Source organism: Lygodium microphyllum, chromosome 22 (assembly GCF_053477565.2).
Source record: "Lygodium microphyllum isolate KBCC chromosome 22, Lygodium_microphyllum_v1.1.10, whole genome shotgun sequence".
NCBI lineage: Eukaryota > Viridiplantae > Streptophyta > Polypodiopsida > Schizaeales > Lygodiaceae > Lygodium > Lygodium microphyllum.
In genome coordinates, this window is record NC_141156.1 from 133,370,445 (window position 1) to 133,386,272 (window position 15,828).

The window sequence follows — 15,828 nt, forward strand, 5'->3', positions numbered from 1 at the left end:
TGATCAAATAAGTGTGAGGATGAGTGCCTTTTATAGGCTTACAGTAGGTGGTTTTGGTAGGTGAAAAAGGTGGAAAGGGACCATGGTATTTGCCAACTATGGTTTTAATAAATTGTGCATACATGACCTAGCCTAAGGCTTATTTGCAATGTGATTCTTTGCTTTGTTGTTCCTTACAAAGAGGCTATAATGGGTGTGATTGCACATTTCTCAACATTCATGATGTTCATTGGGAGTATCTGCTTGAGCTTTTTTGTTTTATTGAAAATAAAGGTCATTGGTGCATCCCATGACTACATTCTTTCTAGGGCTAAGAGCTCTTCTTCCCAACCTATGCTAGCTTCTTGTGTTCCTCTTAGGAAGGACACCTTTGGCACATATTGTGGCTCCAATTTAAGCTTCAATTCCACTTCACCTAGTTGTTTTTCCTATATTGCTTTGGGTCTCTGTTTACACTTGAAGAGGATGACTCTTCCACATTTCGATCAATTTGTACTAATGAAGGGTCAAGCTCCTTGTGAATCACAAATCCCAATCTTACTAGTTGCTCCCTTGTGAGGCCTTCTTGTTCAAGGTGCTGGGCCACTTTATCTCAATTGGACTCATACTCAAGTAGTTGTGGTAGTGGCTCCAAGGTGTTCTAAAGGGACTCGCTAGCCACTTGGATTTTTCTCATCAATCCCTCCATTGGGTCCTCTTTTTCCGAGTTGGTGACTTTTGTGAGAGTCTTTACAAAACTCTTTTATAGGATTCTCATGATCTTTTTTGCCAGCTGGGTTCTATCCTCTACTATACCAAAAGAGCCAGTTCATCCCTTATCACCACCACCACAGCCTACCCAAGAACCTGAAAGAACCACACTACCTATTTCCCCATTGTTGTTGACACCTCTTCTTAGGTTGAAAGGAGGTAGTCAAATACCAAGGGAAGGTCGAGAATAGGGGTGGAAGAATTCTACTCATTTTGGTGAGGAAGTCCATCACTGGGATCTAGCCTTATAGGGTCAAAGAAGCTTGCAACAAAAAAATTTGAACTAGAAAAGAGGATGGAGAAGGTGCCATGGTGGCTAGAGGACACCTCGTCATGGGTTCCCCGTATCACTTAAGGGACTTCACATGACTTTGATGACCTTCTCAAGACTTTGGAAGAGCAAAGGGATGAGAAGGAAGAAGAAAAGAAGCAAAGGGGTGTTAGACCTAGAAAGGGAAAATGAAGCTTATGTAACACTTCAATGGTAATACACTAGGGGCGTTTACACTCTTAGAATAGCACTAGCCACCTTGGCTAGAAAAATAATGGATAATGACAAATATGAGGAGCTACTTGCATAGTATAGAAAAGAGACAAAGAATAGAGAAAAATAAAAATCCCTCCATGAGGAGGCCTCAAAAACTATGGCAGAGTTGGAAGAGCGGCTAAAGGAGAAAGACCGAAAAAATGTACAATTATGGCTAGATGATGAAGAAGTGAAGCTGATGAAGGACAGAACCCTCAAATTGGTCGAGTAGTGGGAGAAAGGCACTAAAAGACATGAAGATCTCAAGAGGACTATAGCTATGCTGACCCATGAGAAAGAGCATGTCCAATGGAGCAAGGAGGAACACATGAACATTTTAGAATCCTTGATGTTTCATCATCATCAAGCGTCTCTATTCCAAAAATTCCTAAGGTAACTAATGGCATGTTTGAGCCACTTGTTGATGCTTTTCTTCTAGGAAAATCCACATACAAGTGTTCTTGGAAGCGGTAACAAATTCTTGGAAGTATCAAAGTTGTTATTTTCTATGTCATTGAGGCTTCTGAACCTCTTGGATCAAGTCTTTGATTTCCTATGAACCTTGCAACTTGCCTAACAAGATCCCTTCCAAGTTTCCTCTTGGCTTCTACATCTGCCATGATCTCTTCCTCTATGTTCAACTCGTGTGTGTTGGTCATAGATTGATATTAGCTTCTAGATATTTGTAGAGAAGTTCATTGCATCAAACTCCAGAGAGTCAACATTTAAACTTGTTTTTACCATGTTTTTTGGATACTCTTGCGTGACAAGTGTCTCAATGAGGCTAATGAGCCTTGACAAAGTACTAGGGGTTCCTATTTGATGTTCCTTGCATGATTGAGATATTGTCTATCTTGATTCAATGTGGTGTAATGTTAGGACTTGCAAGTACTTAAGCTTAGTTTCTTTGTAGCCATCAGTGGCTAAGTAGGCACTTCTTGTTCGCCCTTGTATATGGTACTGCTTGTCAAGATCTGAATGTGTGCTATGACCATCTCTCTTTTGGAATTATTACACTCAAAGATGAGTCAAGGTTTCCAACTTACCTCAAGAGAGTGTCTCTTGGATGACTAAAATGATGAGCATTAAGTCATGAGGTGTTAAGAATAATATGGTGAATGACCTCGATGGGGTTTTGTCTTGCCTAGAAAATCATAGTCCAAGTGTGACTCAAGCAGTTGGAATAAACAAATGCATTAGGGTTCAAGTCAATATGGGTTATCCTAATATCTTGAGAGTCCATAATTACTAAATCCTTACCCAGGAGGTACTCAATCCATCACATGAGTTTGATCAGACCTCATGACATTTTTCCAACCACTAGTAGTGCTTTGTAGCATAGTGCAACTAGAGGTCACGACCTGCTTGTGATTCTGCAAGGTCCCAAGCTACCCCGTTTGACTTCAGAGTGTGGAATCCTCACAGATGACTTGGTAATCTCTAACAAAAGGAGGTAGAACACTAAACCACATGCAAGTCATCCTGCCAAACTCGAAAAGGCAAGCTCTTAACTAGATAGTGTCTAGTCAACCACTTCCTACCTATCAATCACTTCCCAATCAGCAAGTGAGCATGAGAGGTTCCTTACTGGTATCGAACCTATGATTCATCCCCAAAAACCTGTAATTTCACAATTATCAGTAGTACAAGGACCAAGGAGCATGAATAGATTGAAAGTATGTCCCCTAGGTGCCCCAAACTATCTTTTTTGGGCCTCCCAAAGAGCTCGGGGAAGTTACTATGTGTATATCATTTACATTATATGCGTTCAAGGCCTATTTATAAATATCCTTATCTGTGAATTTTTCTTGAATAAAACATAACCCTTTTCTATTCAATCTGTAAAAAACCCTTCATATTACACCCTTTTGTATGTAAAAAACATATAAAATTGGTATTCTTTAAAAAAAAAATTAAACTCACATGATGCACACATATATATTCATGAGTAACTTACCCAAGCCAAAGAGTCTCCCAAGTGCTTGCAATAGCACCCTCAATTCTAACTAACTCAATGTACCTCCCATACTGCAAATAATAGTAATATTTCTAAAATAAACATGATAATTAAGTCATCTCATACTTCAGCCATTACCTCTTCAAACTATGCACTCTCATCTCCATGTAGAAAGGATCTAGTCAACATTGTAAAGGACTGTAGAAAGGAGCTAGTCAACATTGCAAAGGACTGTCTCAATGCAATATGCGAAGTCTACAACACTTGTGATGAATACTCAACAAATATAAGAGAATTTGTAGGTTTGTGCCATGATTTGGCTGGGCACATCAAGAATTTTAGGAACTCACACAGTTTGGTCTTACCTGTCACTAGTCCAACTAGCTAATGGTAATACCACTGTAGGCCGACTAGATAATGGTAACACAATTGTAGCTAGTTTGTCTACCTATTCATCCCTAGTGGATTTTAAAACCAATGATGTTATTCCCAATAAAATTTCAAAATTTTTTACTAATCATACATAATAAATTATAGCAAAAAACCTTATTGACCATTTTGTTAACAACACATCCAAGAATAGGCTGCTCATAAGTACCATGGATTAACTAGTCAGCCCCTGACTAGTTCTTGTGCAAGTAGTTCATTCAAAACAATGAAAATTTAGAAAATTTAATGCTTTCTAAGAATTTTTACAATTAATTTTTAGTAAACAGATCATCCTATGGCTTCACAAAAATAGTCTCAATTGCAAGTTTGTTAAGCACATTATCTTCACTGCAATCAATTATTAGCAATCATTCGATAATAAGAGAAAAAACAACCAACATGGAATTTTGATTTCTCATGAATATTAGGCATTCAAGTCTTATTTTTTTTTACTAAATTTACTGATGTAAGCAATCATCGCTATTTGTTTTGTCAAGCATACATGTTGTAGTCTTCTCACACTAACTGTAGTAATTATGATTAGATTGTTTGTGCCCTCTTACTACCCTTTCTTGAATTATTTTCCAAACCATAAACCACATATTTTCATCAAAGAATATCAAAAACATCAATGAAATACCAGCAATACTCATGTTCTTAACCCTTTTCCAATTATTCCCAAAAATCACTACAAGCAAGTAATGCACCTAGTTATTACATGTGCGACAAGTTTCATGTACTTCTTGTGTCAAGCTCCAAAATCAATAAATGTGAATTAGCTATAGAAAATTCCACATGTTTTCATGACCCTTTTATGTGTCTTTTATCCCCAACCATGAATAGCATTGATATTCACAAGCAAGAGTCTTTAAAGGTCATCGAGCATTAACTTCAACTAGCTACTTGTTAATCGAATTCCCGACCCTGCAATATGCCAATGCATCCCATGGTAAAATTGATGGAAATTAGTAAAATTTGAGTAGAAACTTGCAATTATTATGGAGTTTTAGTCCATGAAGCACATTCAAGTGACGAATCACTCACCATTGCCTAAAATGCAAGATATGGTGGTTATAGACAAGCAATAATAATTTGTGTTTTTTATTTTTTCCAATTTTTCTTAAATCAATTTTTTTTTTCAAAAATCCAAGCCTGCCCAATGAAAACAAAAACACATGCACATTCGATGGATTGACTTCCTTCCAACCCGTTCATCCTAACTATGACACATGAGATTTCCACATCAAACCCATCATGCTAAAAATCCCATCTCACTCAGATTTGATCCATTTTTCTCATGGTCTATGGTTAGAGACTCATCAAGAGAGATTTTGTCGGATCTTGGAAAATGGTGAAGTTCAATCTTCTTAAGGAGAAACAGAACAAAATGGTACATTACAGAGCCGTCTATTACTACTACAGAAGGATATATATACAATTACAAATACAAAACCAAATCTCCAAGAGATAGAGGATGCAGAAGTGCCTCTAGTAGTAGAAGAAAAGCAAATTTTTCTACTTCTAGAAGAAAGAGGGAAGATAAAAGTGGGGATTTTCCTATTCCCCAGCTGATTGGAGAAATCGGTGGATCCTTTTAAAGAATATAACTTCGTCAAAGACCTAGACACATTCAAACCAAACCTAACATTCCGACAGTTGGTGATCTTGTCTCCCAACTATTGAAAGAAATTCAAAAGCATACTCACAAGAAGGCATGGCCTAAGGATTGCTGCTACCATTGTCCCTAAGTCCTAACAAAGCCCCAGATCTTATGAAAGAAGGGGATATGGCTAATGCCTTCTTAGAACTTGTAATATTCCCGCACACTGCGTACCGTAAATATTGACTTCCCGCACGCCGTGTAAATCCTGTGCAAGGGTATCCCCTACATCATATTATTGGTAGCTTAATCCATACCATTCACGCTCAAAAATGAGGCCTCCACATTGTGAATTAGAGGCTGGGGTTGAAGACCGTAAAAGCCGCGAGGGAACACCCTTTTTGAAGGGGCAATCGGATAAATTTTAGGCAAATTTTTTTAAATTATCCCTTCCCCCAGCCGATGCATGGCTGGAGGAGAGGGAGTGTGGGGAGGAATGGCCTAAGGAAGAGTGAGTAGGGAATGCATGACGAGGGAATGGCATGAATCCTCCACGTGGTGGAGCTTCCCTTTCCCCCCCCTTGCCTATATGAACTCCCGTTAGGGAGAGAAGAGAAAGGAGGGGACGGTGCCGTGAGAAGGAGGAGAGGACGCTGCTGCCCCGCCGTTGGGGAAAGGAGGGAGATCAGGCCGTCACCGTCGTGCAGGAAGCCGCCGCGCTGCCGCCACAGTCCGCCAGCCCGCCATAGTCCGCCGCCATTCCGCCCTCTTCACGACGACCCTTCCCAATCATTGGATACCCCCCCTCGACGTTGCTGCAGGCCCCAGAAGCTTCTTAGAAGCTTCTTAAGAAGCTTCTAAGGATTAAGGCCATAGGCCTTGATCCTACGCGACTTCTCGGTTTTGAATCCGGTTAGGGAAATCCCTATTCCCAAACAAGGAGAAGATATCGATCCCCTAGCCGTCTCGAAAAGCGAGAGTAAAGGAGTCCGTAACCACGACTACAATGGCTCCCAAGAAGTTGCAAGGCGGGACTGCGGGAGGTTCATCTCCAAGCATACAAGTGGATATCTCCCCGAGCCCACAAGTCCAGAGTTGTCCGCCTTAGAAGACTAGCTGCATGTTGCTATTTTGAAACATTGTCAAAGTAATGAGTCTAAACATATAGGGCAAAGAAATGAAATTGATAAGTGCATTTGGTTACTAGACATGGTGGGAATAAGCGTGTGCCACATTTTAGGCAACATCTTCCTTGTAATGATTCATGAGGAAAAGTTAACACCCATAAGATATTATCCGAAAAGAAATAGAAGAGTACGAAAATGATCTTATGGACTTGCAAGTAGCATGTAACATGGAATAAGTTAACACTAGCTTTAGTTTGGTATGAACTTCATTAACTACATTGTAGCTAAGGGAAAGTTGCGTGTTGCATAGTCATCATGCAGAAATTTCATTCATCAGGAGCCGTATTTTAGGAAAGGTCGCATGGTTTATCAAAGCATGAGATTCTAAAGTGTAGACAACAAGGTTTTAGGCATGGTTATTTGATGTAAGTCCTAGTAGGTCCTAGGAAAGTTAGTACCCAGATTATCATGCATTTTTACTATATCAAGGAAAGATAGAGTTATTGTGAACCATATGATGCGTAGAAGCAATGAATCACATGTTTACATGTATTGCGGTAGTTGCAACTATTTTTCCTTCTTTAGATCTACTTTATTATCTCTAGGAAGGATTCATCCTTGTCGCGAGACAAGCATAGTGAATTACCCAAATCACCTAGTCACAAAGGATTCACATGGGTATGGTTCAGTCGACATGACAAATATCCCAAGTGCTCACTTGGGTTTAGTACGATAAGGAGTCGACCTAGTTTTACACTTGTTGCCAAGTCAAAACCCTCAAACCCAAAGATCATACCCACATTCACGAAATGTTGAGTCAATTGGATGCTCATGCATAAAACGATCTAAGGTTTCTATCTTAAGGATCACTCGTTCAAATGATGAAACTCCGACTGCGTTGGAAATTCCTAGGACCATGGCCCAATATAATTAGGAATTGGTTGGGTAAGAAGACACCCTAAACCCTGCTACTCGGCTGGAGGTAATTCCGTGACCAGAAAATGCCATTCAAGGGGTGAAAAGATCTCGTGGAATAGATGCAACACATGTGCAAAAAGTTGCAACATCGCATAGACTTGTGATTTGTTCACAAGAGAGTTTTGCCATTTCTTGAAATGAGGTTGGCAAGTTATTGCGCAAATTTAACTTACAAGAGGATGAGTAATCATCCCGTTACATCACCTTTCTTGGGGAATAATTGCCAAGTAAAAGGAGAATTAGGTATTTACCTGGAAGCAAATGACCAATCAATAAATTGAAGCGACATGGTCGCCAGGATTTACTATTACCTAAGGTATTGGTTAAGTTGGGTTAACAAGGTATGGCCCTAACCCAAGGATAAAAGGGGGAACAAACAAACCCTTGGGGATCTTGCCAAGTCGCAATTTGATCCCAGATCGAATGCTGGATGCATTCGGAGAGAAAGATTCACTTTTTAACAGATGGCCAAATAAACAACCACTGGAATTGATTGTGCTTGTAACAGTTTAGAAAGCACTGTTTGCATTGTTTGCTCAAGGAACTAAAGGATGAAAAGATATATAAATGCTTTAGGTTGAAGGCCTGAAGGGAGAGGCAGCTTCAGTTACCCCCGACTGCCTGCCTGACCCTAACCAAGGGGGTTGTTGACCGCGCCGGGAACGTGGACCGAACCCGCCGCGAGAGGTCTTTCCGTTGAGCTCTACTTGGAGCAGGAGGACGCTTGGGTGACAGGGGGGGCTCTGGCCGTAAATCCCTCGCCTTCCGGGTCCTGCACAAGAGGCTAACGTGATTCGGGATTGGATCTCGAGGCCCGCATACTAGTCTACGGGCGGAAACTTGGAATAGTAATCCCTGGTGGATTACTGGATAGCCTTCGGGCGGATTATGAACAAGCCTACGGGCGGAACTCCTTGTATTTCAAAGATAAAAGGATAAAATGATAATAAAGAAGTTGTTTGACATTGTTTTCTTTATGTCCTGTGATAAGATTACGTGAAGGAACCAGTGCTTAACAGGGTTAATCAAAGAAGCTGTTTGATATATGTCGAATTAATGTGGTAGGTAATTACATAACTAAAACAAACCGAGGAAAGTGCGGAGGATGGACCATGGGTCTATCCTATGGATGGGTGGTCCCAGTTAGCCGGGAACTTTTCTCAAAGATCTGGAAGAGCAGCGGGAGGTTCATCGAAAGCAATGACCGAGAATTATGTTTTACCTAATTTACGCTGTTTTAGGGGAACGGAATGGGACTATGCCTTATGGCAGAGAGGTTGAGTTTTGCATCCCTCTCGTTCCCATTCTCCTTGAACCAAGTGCAGCGTGATTCCGCTTCGGACCTGGCGTTTCGGCGTAAAGTAGTTCGCTCGGGTCTGACGCTAGTTGCTGCTAGCTAATGACCAAACAGGAAAACCCAAATTCAGGTCGATCCTAAGTGGGAACGGCCAGGATACTTCCGCTACGTGGCAGACGCGGGAAGACCTAGATCGCAAGTCCCGTAACATTCCATGGGAGTGCCGGGCGGAGCTTTCTAGACATCCTTTCCGATGGACTGCTAAGACGTGTCCGGGATGATTCTAGGGGACACGTTACAGAACTCAACACCCTAGAGATCAATGTGTGGATTGAAGGTTGCTTAATTGCATATGAATTCATTTATAGAGGTTCATCAACGAACATAATGATGGGTGTGATAATGAAGGATCTAGGCTTGCAAGGTATGCAACCTACACGATGGCTTATAAGACTCACAGACCAAAGTAGAATTAAGCCTTTGGACATTCTTCCATATGTGCAAAAAACCCTCGTAGGAAGAGTCTATTGGCTAACCTATTTGGTAGTAAAACCAAATTCCTATGGGACCTCATATCCTCTGTTGCTAGGAAGACCATGGGTTTTTGAAGCAAGGGCACGGACAGATTGGTTCAAAGGAATTGTAACCCTAGGTAGAGGACCCAAAAAAGTGGAATTAAATATGTATGGATTGCAAAAAGATAATGGATCCACTTCCATTGAAGTCTTAATAGACTCTTCCAATGAGATAATAGATGGCACATTGAGAGATGAAGAGGCTGTTAAGCATATCTTTCCCAATAAAATAAAGGCATAGTCCCTGGCTATGGGTCGGTTCTCGCGGAGCATTTGATGAGGAGGCCACTCCCTTGAAAGAGTTGGTGGATCTATACCCAAAAGCAGTCCGTGGGACCTTCATCCACAAAGTGGAAGGTGAATAACAATTAACATTTGTGGATGGAGATAGTACTGAACATCACTTGAAGGTGGGTATCAGTCTTTCAAAAGAGAAGATGTCAGTCATGCATGACCTTGTGAAAGAGGACTTGGACGTGTTTGCATGGTACTATAAAGATCCAAAGAGGATGGATCCTATGGTATATCAACATCATATTGACTTAGAGCTTGATGCCAAGCCCATGAGGCAAAGACAGAGGTGTCTGAATCCAAATTACAAGCCCTAATGAAAGCTAAACTGTTGAAGCTCCTTAAAACTGAGTTTATCTATCTAGTTGGCTAATAGTGAATGGGTTTCACCCATTGTGGTAATACCCAAGAAGAATCAAAAGATGCAAATATGTGTGGACTTCCAAAAGCCAAACTCCAAGACTAAGAAGGATCATTTACCTATTCCTTTCATAGACCAATTGTTGGACACACTAGTTGGACATGAGCTTTATTTCCTCTTGGATGGATTTAGTGGATACAACCATGTCCACATTGCAGAAATATATTAATCCAAAACAAACTTTACAATAAAATGGGGAACCTATGCTTATAGAGTGATGCTGTTTAGGCTCTATAACACTCTTACTACCTTTCAATGAGTGATGATGGCCACATTCCAAAACCATCTATATGATTCCATTGAGGTGTATGTAGATGACTTTGGTGTATATAGCCTAGTCTCTAAGCATTTGGGACACTTGGAGCAATGCTTTGACCAATGCCAAAGTATGGGATTTTTCTCAACCCCAATAAATGCACCTTTGGAATCTCTCCAAGAGTTCTATTGGGCCACATTGTCTCTACACAAGGGATAACAATAGACCTTGCAAAGATTGAAAAGATTGTAGCCTTGACAACACTAACTAACCTCAAAAAGTAGAGGGGATTTCTTGGCCATGTGGGCTATTATAAAAGGTTCATAGCACAGTTTGCAACAAAGGTCGCCCCCCTACATAAGCTCCTGAGGAAAGATATGGAGTCTATTTGGAGAGATGAGTGTGACAAGGACTTCAACACTTTGAAGGAGTGTCTGAGTGAAGCACCCATCTTGCAACATCATGATTGGATTAAGGAATTCCATGTGCAACTGATGCATCTATAGAAGGGTTATGAGCAATCTTATGCCAAAAAGGCTCCTTGAAGTTAGATCATTTTACGTAAGGGGTGTTTCTCATGCGGCTTGCGAGTTTTAACCTCGGCCTTATTTGCACAACGCGAATGGGGTCTTTTATCGCGCATACAGGGTAAGCCTTTAACTGCCAACATTTTACGATGTGGGAGATCACTTTGGGGTGCCTTGTTGCAGGGGGGTTTAAGGTCAATTTAATATTTCGAGTGGAAATATTGCATACAATAGTTTATTTTTCATGAGAAATTTTCTATTTTTGAGGTCTTTTTCTCATTTAAATCGATTTTCAAAATCAGTTCTCATTGGCAACTACATGGGATATGGTGACTCAGCCCGTCGAATCCATGAACTGATTTGCACATAAAGAAGCTATAAAGACAATCAAGCTACTTTAAAAAGAAAGCACACAAAAAAACACAAACACAAACACAACTCTCACCCTATCCTTGACCAAATCAAGGCATAAAGATCCACAAGGGATAGGCCAAGTATATCCTAACAAATATCCAAAGCTAGTTGCTAGTTAATTGCTTCAACATAGATAGGCTAAAAAGAACTATCAAAGGAGTCATCCCAAGTGGTGGTCTGACCTGCCTACCTAACCTAGGACAACTGAACCAGGAACTCCTACTTACTAGGAGAGGACTCCTATAGCCTGGTCTTTTCTTTTCAAATCCTTTTAATTTACTACTTTTTAATACTTCTCGACTTGATACTCGCATATGTAAAAAGGAGGGAGCTGAGTGTATCGTGACCCAAGAAGACAAGGTATCAGTCCTAAGTCACTCATTCCTAGGAAGCTACTAGCCCTTCACAAGGTAATGATAATCTGCTCTTAGAAATTTTTTTTCCTTTTCTTTCATTTCTTTTTCTTTTTTTCAAGGGTTAAAACCCCTTTTTACACACCTCCATATTATACTAAAGTCTTCAGATATATTCATTGTTTCATCTCTATCCTTTATTTGGCAGGCTTCTCTATTCACCTCACAACTAATAGAGTTTCCTAGAAACAAATGCCTAGTAGGCTAGAAAGATAGTGTCATTAGGAGGACTCTCAAAAATAGCTCTTTTTATACCAGACAATGCCTTCACATGAGGTGGACAATTTATGAGACCTCCCCAAATACCTATAACTCGATCTTGGGACTTCATGCCTTGACTGCTAGTTCCTAAATGTAACGTCTCCACCTGTTCTCTTTCAGGACACGTCTTAGCATTCCATCAGGAAGAGAGTCTAGAAAGCTCTGCCCAGCACTCCCATGGAATGTTACGGGATTTGAGATTTAGGACTTCCTGGGTCTGCCATGTAGCGGAAGTATTCCGACCGTTTCCCACTTAGGACCGACTTGAATCAAGGTTTCCCCTAATAGTCACTTTCCTAAACGGTAGGTAGTGTCGAACCCCAAGTGAACTAATTTATGCAAAAATGCCAGGGACGAAGCGGATTCATGCTGCACTTGGTTCAAGGAGAATGGGAAACGAGAGGGATACAAGGCTCAACCTCTCTGCCCATAAGGCCTAGTCCCATTCCGTTCCCCTAAAAGAGCATAAATCAGGGCTCTAGTAACCTAAAATCTAGGTCAGCGCCCTTGCTATTCATTTCCTTCGAGAGGAGCTCCTTGCTGTCCATTTCGATTGAGAAAAGTTCACGGCCAATCAGGACCATCCATCCATAGGACGGACCCATGGCCACATCCACCGCGCTTTCCTCAGGGTTGCTTTAGTTGTCTAATTACCTACCACATTTAATTGGACATGCATCATGCAGATTCCTTAATTAGCCAGTTAGACACTGGTTTCTTCATGTAATCTTAGCACTTGACATAGAAAAACATTGTCAAACAAGTTCCTTTTCAACAGGTTATCTTATTTATCTTTGGAATACATCCATAAAATCCAGCCCGTAGGCTAATCCATAATCCACCCAAAGGCTATCCATAATCCACAGGGACTACTTATCCAAGATTCCGCCCGTAGACTAGTATGCGGGCCTCGAGATCCAATCTCGATTCATGTTGGCCTCTTGTGCAGGGCGCGGAAGGCAAGGGATTTATGGCCAGAGCCCCCTTGGCACCCAAGCGTCCTCCTACTCTAAGTAGCGCTCAACGGAGAGACCTCACGCATCAGGTTGGGTCCACGTTCCCAGCGCTGCTAACAACCCCCTTGGTCAGGGTCAGGTAGATAGTCAAGGGCAACTGAAGCTGCCTCTCCCTTCAGGCCTTCAACCTGAAGCATTAAATATCTTTCCATCCTTTAGTTCCTTGAGCAAACAATGCAAACAATGCTCCTAAACTGTTACAAGTACAATCAATTCTAGTGGTCGATTATTTTTGGCCAATTGGTAAGGATTAAATCCTTCTCTTTGAATGCATCCAGCATTTGATCCGGGATCAATTGTGACTTGGCAAGATCCCCAAGGGTTTGTTTGTTCACCCTTTTTTCCTTAGGTTAGGGCCATACCATGTTAACCCAACTTAACCAATACAATATATTTCATAAATTAATAGTAAATCCTGGCGACCATGTCACTCTAACTTAATTGATCCTTTGCTTCCAAGCAAAATACCTAACTTTCCTTAACTTGGCAATTTTACCCAAGAAAGGTGATGTAACAGGATGATTACTCATCCTCTTGTAAGTTAAACTTGCGCAACAACCTGCCAACCTCATTCCAAGGAATGGCAAAACTCTCTTGTGATCAAACCATAAGACCATGCGACGTCGCAACTTGTTGCACAAGTGTTGCATCTATTCCAAGGGATCATTTCACCCATTGAACGGTGTTTTCTAGTCAAGGAATTATGATTAGACAAGAAGCAGGGTTTAGGGTGTCTTCTTACCCAACCCAATCCTAATTGCACTAGGCCAACGACGTTTGGTCTTAGGGATTCCAACTCAATCTGAGTGTTAGCATTTGAATGAATGATCCTTAGGGTAGAAACCCTAGATCGTTACTTGCATGAGCGTCCAATTGACCCTACGTTCTATGAATGTGGGTAGGACCTTTGGGTATGAGGGTTTCGACTTGGCAACAAGTGCGAAACTAGGCCAAATCCTTAACGAGCTAAACCCTAGTTAGCACTTGGGTTATTTATCATATCGGACTGAACCATGCCTATATGAATCCCTTGCGGTTTAGGTGATTTAGATAATTCGATCTGCTTGTCTTGCGACAAGGATGAGCCATTCCCAGAGATGATAAACTTGATCTAAAAGAGAAAACTAGTTGCAACATGTCACAATACTTGTAAACACGCGATTCATTGCTTCTTCATACCACTAGATTCGCAATAACCCTAACCTTTCTTGTTAAAATCAAAATGCATGATAGTTTGTAGAATACTTTTAATAGAACCTACTAGGACTTACATTCAAGAATCATGCCTACAACTCTTTTTCTAAGCTTTAGAATTTCATGCTTTAATAAACCATGCAACCTTCCCCTAAATGCAACTCTTGATGAATGAATTTTACGCACAACAAATGTGCAACATGCAACCTTTTCCTAACTACAACGTAGTTAAATGAAGTTCATGCTAATTAAAGCTAGAGTTAACCTATTCCATTTTACAAGCACATACCACCTGCAAGTTCATAAAATCATTTCCGTGCTCTGCTATTTCCTACGGATGTTAACGACTTTCCCTAATGAATCATTACAATGAAGATATTGCCTAAAAATGATACATACGCTTAATCTTTCCATGTCTAGTCAAAGGTGCACTTAATAATTTCAACCTTATAATGATAGGCAATAGGTGTTCTAGGCTCGTCACTTTGAAATGCACAACAAGGCAACATACTATTAAGATCATAAGATGGATAGACAATTTGCGTTCTCATCACATTGAAAATACCAATGACCCATTTGCATGTCATGAATTAATTCTAGTAATTGTTCAAATAGTCAATTCTTTTCCAATTGCATTTAACTAGGCTAGGTGAATTTGAACATGCATAGGTGCTTAAAGCGTTACTTTTGCGTGGAATCAAAATAGTAAAAACCTAGGTTTGTGGGCTCGGGGAAATGTGCACGTGAATGTTAGGAGAAGAACCTCCCGCAGGCGCGCCTTCTGACTTCTTGGGGGCCATCGTAGGCGTGACTACGAACTTCCGGTTTGCCTTTACCCTTACGCGATCGATGAATCTCCTCAACCTTGGTAAGAAGAATCAAGATCTTGCCCTTCTCCCTCATACGCAGGAGATCCCTTCACCGAAATGCAGATCCTTGAGAATACCAAGGCTTGCGGGATTTGGGCTTATGGGAGGGCTTGTGGGCTTGGAGCTTTGTTGGTGGAAAATGGGGCTTTTATGAAAAAGGGTTGTAGGAATTGGGCTTTTACGAGGAAGCTGCGGGAATAGAGCTTAATGAGCTCGGTTTTAAACCCGGGAAGGCCGCAGGAACAAGGCCCAAAGCCTTATCCCTTAGAAGCTGTGGGAATGGGACTTATTGAAGCCCCCCTCCCTTAGAAGCTTAATAAGAAGCTTCTGATGTATACAGAACGTGACGTAAGTAATGAATGGGGAGGAGGGTGACGAATTAGATGGTGCTAATGATGATGACGATTGGTAGCGATGGGTGATGGTTTGGAAGCGATCATGGTGGCGGCATACAGCAGGCGCGCGGCAGCAGTGACTTCCCTTCTCTCCTCGATCTTGCAGCACGGCGTCATCCTTTGCTCCCTCCTTATCCCCCCCAAGGCTAAGGGGGGTTTATATAGGGCTTAATGGGTGGGGAGAGAAGCTCCACCATGTGGGCTATGCATGGCTCCCCCCCCCTCATGCAGCCCACATCTCCCACCTAGCCCATCCCTCCCCACACTGCATCTCCTCCAGCCATGCATCGACTAGGGGAAAGGGATAATAATAAAAAAAATTGCATTAAAATTATCCATTTTGTCCCCTCCCAAGAGGGTGTTTCCACGGGGTTATGCGGATTTGAACCCCCGGGCTCGATTTCCCAATGCAGAGGTCCCATTTTTGTGCGTGCGGGTTATAGATTAAATTGCCGACAATTACAATGCGGAAGATAACCTTGCATAGGGTTTACATGACGTGTGGGGAGTCAAGTTTGGTAATATTTCGAGT